The sequence below is a fragment of the Meleagris gallopavo genome, chromosome 2 (genome assembly GCF_000146605.3).
Source record: "Meleagris gallopavo isolate NT-WF06-2002-E0010 breed Aviagen turkey brand Nicholas breeding stock chromosome 2, Turkey_5.1, whole genome shotgun sequence".
In the NCBI taxonomy this organism is placed as follows: Eukaryota; Metazoa; Chordata; class Aves; order Galliformes; family Phasianidae; genus Meleagris; species Meleagris gallopavo.
In genome coordinates this window covers 27,803,481-27,807,613 of record NC_015012.2, presented here as the reverse complement: position 1 = coordinate 27,807,613, position 4,133 = coordinate 27,803,481, and positions in this window count along the sequence as shown.

The following is a 4,133-nucleotide window of genomic DNA, read 5'->3' as shown; positions in this document are numbered from 1 at the left end:
AAAAAAGAAAAAGAAATTAAGAAATATGAGAATAAATAAGAGGACAGTCTTATTATGATTTACATTGAATTCATTGATTCAATTAAAATTTTCTTCAGTTATCTACATTCTTCAGAAGCAAGATATCACTGCAAAATTAAACTTTGGACAGTATATCTATAGTACATTTTTAGATTTCACTGTTAATGTGCACTAAAAAAAGGAAATGTGCACATGTAAATTAATTAAATTTCCTAAGTCCTTTTAGCAGCAGAAAACAGCTTCATTCTGCACCACATAATACTACTTATTTACAAATACTCTTACAAATAGAGAGCTCTTAGGAACCAGAGGTACTTCACATGCTTTATTTTTCATGGATCTTTATATACACATTGGTATTACCAAACTAATCTATTGATATCAGTATTTAAAAATATATATATATATATTTCTGAAACAAGGATCTGAGACTGGCTTTAGTCTATCCTTTGTGATATGAGATTTATGGAACATGTTGGTTTTGCTCCCCAAGGTAACATTTAAGTCTATGAACTGATGACAATATTTTCACTAAATGGTTAAAGTTTTCGGAATGAAAGTTCTGACAAGTTACAGAAAATTTGGTAATTAAGTAAAGACAAAATGACTGATTAGAAAACAACTTTGTGAGTGAAAAAGGGAATAAAGCAGCTTTTTCAACATCTTGGCAGCATAAAACTTCTCTCTTATTAGTTGACTTAGGCGCGTATCAAATTCTGACTGAGTCACTGTATCTGCTGTATTTTTGCCTCGTGAATAGGTATATACATTAGCAGGGGAGCAGTTCTTCCAGTATGGTGTTAATGTAAGCTGCTCTAGATTAAACATGAGCAATAGCAATGATTATGTAACTATGAATAGGGAAAAGTGTGAATGCTGGACAGAAGTCATTCCTATTCCTCGTATACTGAGCACAAGGTGATGTGGGACATTAGGCCTCCAGAGAAAAAGGTGACAGAAAATAGAAGGCAAAAATAGGTGAAGCAGCAAAGGAAAAATGAGAAACAGAGTAGAAAAGCAGATAAAAGCAGTGAGATTACTTTATACATCAAAATAATGGATTGTGACAGGTATACATATTTGCATTTTGTGGAGTGCGCATTCTTCTACCTTTGATACTCTGATAGAATCCATCTAATAATCTGGCATTGTGCCCCATTTGCAGAACCAGAGCACCTCATATCTGAAGTCTGCTGAAAGCTATATGTACTCTCTCACAAGTACAGGCGCCTTATCAGATTAAATGCTCCTTTCAATTTCCTCCCTTTTCCCTTATGCATTTTTATTGTCACTAAAATGTCTGGATGTACAACCAAAAAGGGAGCCACATCTTTCTTTAACAGATGTTGCAATCATCCAGACCCATGGACTGTGCCTCATTCAAATTACAAAAGCATAATAAAAATGGATATAAGCATAAAAGAACAGTGGAGATAATGAAACAGGAAAAGTCCTTTATGACACCCTGCATGTGCTTCACTTTTTGACTGTGGCAAGCTGAAAGGGTCAAGTAAATAAAAATCTTTGCCCATTCAATTCTTGACCTAGATCTACCAAACATCAATATTTATTTTTTAGCTAATCAAGGAGAAAAAAATAATCAAGGAAACACTAATATAAGAGCCGTCCAACTTAAATGATTTGCTATCAGTATTTTTAAAGAAGTTGGAAATAATCACTGCAGTGTCTTCTACATTCAGGTCCTCTTTTTATAACACACACAATCACGCACTTATGCTAGAAAGTAGCCTTTGACAGGTAATCAAGGTCAAGCCTTCAAACTTTAGCCAGTTTAATTTTCTGATTTGTTTTAACTGTTATCCAGTGCAATATTTTACTTGTAGTGCTTATCTTCATCTGCTTGCACACATTTTTCTTTCCCATTGTTTTTATTTTTAGGTAAATAGAGAAAATGGCTCTTCAATGGACGCTTCTCTGGTTTTTAAGTCAATCCTGATTTATGCATTGCTTGCACTAGCAAAAATAATGGTCTTTTTTTTTAATTACTTTTCTATAATCAGCGAACCTTAACTCTACATACTGTAATTTATCCCCAGTATAAACACATTATTTTCTTTTCTCACCTCGCTAAGCAGAAATTTTTAAAACACTTAAGTCAAAGTCTGTAGTTTCAGATCAATAGAGTCAAAACTTAGCAAACATTTTGCTTCTAAACTCTCATTTAATTGTTTGATTTTGTACTTCGTGCACAATTTGGACCCATAAGACCAAAATATTTTAATACTAAAAAGTAGATTGTTATTGGCCATTTTTATTACTCTCTCCAGGTCCTGGGGGCATTCTTGTATGGAGACCTTGATATATGAGATGGAAACTCTACATAATGAGCTCCAAGTTTGCTTTCACATATTAAGAAACATTTCTGTGAGAAAAAAAAAAATGTAGTTGGAAGATAGCTGCATCCTCCTCAGAAGACAGCTTACTTTGCTGTCATGCAATATCAGCAGAGGTCAGACCAAAACAGTCCTCCTTCATGCTGCTGCATTCAGATCACAGCTGCACCCAGCCTACTCCTTGCATTGACCCTCATGTGTTTTAACAGGAGCAGAAGCTCTCCTTATGTTGCATATTTACTACATGCCAAGGAAATACTTTTGTGGAGTCATTTGTCTCCTTAGCCCTCACCTTCTCCTTCCTTCCCACAAGAATTCCAAATGAATTAAGAGTATGGATTAGGCAGTGATCAGAAAGTGAAGGATGAACACAAAAAGCAGCAGCTGCAGCTGTTGGCATTCCCTCACCATGGCAAGAACACAGCAAATGGAGAGAGTTGGAATGGGACAGCAGAGCCCAGAGGTTCGGAGGCCACTGGCTGCTACACATTGGCTGTTGACTGCAAGAAATGAGGAGGGAGATGGGGTGGAGCATTGGAGCATGCACTGGAGTCATGACTTTGCCAGCCACCACACTCCTCTAAGACGAAGGAAGCTGCAACATGCCAGCACTGTCAAACCCTTGTTTTTACCTTGAAGTGTTGTGCTTAGATGCATTAGGCATCTGCTGTTATAGACTTACTTATCTACCACGTAGGTCCAATAGTCTTCTCCAGTTAATTCTGAGTACGTATTAGCAGGATTAGTAATAATCAGGTTCCCATGGTTAAGGGCCCCAAAGAAAGTCTGAACAAAAGTCAGTAACAGAACAATGCAAAAAATTATATAAATTATATATATACATCTTGCTGTACCAGCCTGCCTTGAAACTTCCTTGTGCTTTCTAATCTGTTAGTTAAATAAGTGTCTAAGTCTTAAGGAGCAGCATGCTGTGCCATACAGATCACTTTGAAATTGGGATAATTTTTTCCGGTCTCAGATCTACACAACCAAGGGAAGCCAACCTCACCTGCAAGATTCACAAAACAAGCATTATGGTTTATGCCCTTTCCTCTATGAATGTGATTCTATATTTTCACTTGTCAGCCTACGCTTGTACTGGGAGCTAAGGCATGGTAAAGCTGTATCTCAGAGATCGGAGATATCACACAGTAGTACTCACCTCAGAACATTGTTGTCAGGTTTAATTATATTATATTATGAGTCACATATTACTAATCTGACAGAACTGATATGTTTAAATTAGACAGATAGTTAGACTTAATTCTACAGACTAGTCTCACTGCTTTCATGCATTTTCCTCAGGATGAGCAAGCAATTAACTTTCCACTTAGGTAAGAGTACTACTAATAGATATTTTCTGAGCTGGTACTTAGTGTGAATAGCATAACTACACAAAAACAAGTTCTAACAGATGCCAAAAGCAGGTGCCTGAGGAGCAGCAGCAGAACGAGGCAAGCCAATATTCTATTTCTGAACAATGCTTTTCCACTCAGGCATTTTCCATCTCAGAGATGACATTTCTCATCCATGAACTTGACCAATCTCTGTATAAATCCGTGTACACTTTTAGCACCAAAATAACCTTTAACATGGACTCCGCAGCTCAGACACTGCACAAAAATCACCTTATTTCTGTTTGAAAACTTATCCCTTTATTTCTTTGTGTCCTTAGTTTCTGCTTCTGATGTTAAAATCTTTTTGTTTAGTCATTTCTAATATGTAGTTTTTCTATATTTCATTCCTTCCTTCTGCCCT